The following is a 714-nucleotide window of genomic DNA, read 5'->3' on the forward strand; positions in this document are numbered from 1 at the left end:
GCTGGCGGGCAGCCCGAGGAACGGGCTTTTCAGACCCCCTCCGCTTGCGATTACAGCTCTCGTGTTTGAAGAGCTGCCATTTCCCCGGGCACTGCTGGTGTAGTACGGAGTAAATACCGGGGGGGAATCCCCAAACAAACGCGAAATTAGTCTCGACAGTCGTAACAACTTTTCTCTGAGTTTAAAAAAACGGTAAGAAGAAATGAAGCTTAACCTTATTTAATGGTAAAGGGCTGATGGCTGGGTTGGCGGTCATAAGAACTGACCTGACTCTTAATGCAGTTTCTCTAAATCATTTGGATTTTACCATGCCACTCATTTAGGTCATTAGCAGGGCCGTGCGTGGCCTGCTCGTTGCTTGCCACCGAATGGTCACACGTGAGGGGAGGGGTTTAAGTCGGCGTGACTGGCACGTGTTGGCTGTTACCTCACACTGTTTTGCTGTGGCTTATGGCAGGTAGTTTCTCTTGTCTATTGATATGTCACTAAATAAATCTTCGACAAAAGCCTTCAAAAATCAGCGAGAACCCTGTAGGAAGTGACTTGCTGGGTCAGACCAGTGCTCCATATAGCCCAGTATTCTTTCTTCCAAGAACCACAATAGTAGATGATAATTACGCAGAACTTGTTAGTTTAAGCACTGTGGGCTCCCTGTTCTTGTAACTGCCTGGTACATGCACGTGTGAGGGTGTGGATGCTGGGGGGGACATTCCT

The sequence above is a fragment of the Buceros rhinoceros genome, unplaced genomic scaffold, assembly GCF_000710305.1.
Source record: "Buceros rhinoceros silvestris isolate BGI_N320 unplaced genomic scaffold, ASM71030v1 scaffold13079, whole genome shotgun sequence".
NCBI lineage: Eukaryota > Metazoa > Chordata > Aves > Bucerotiformes > Bucerotidae > Buceros > Buceros rhinoceros.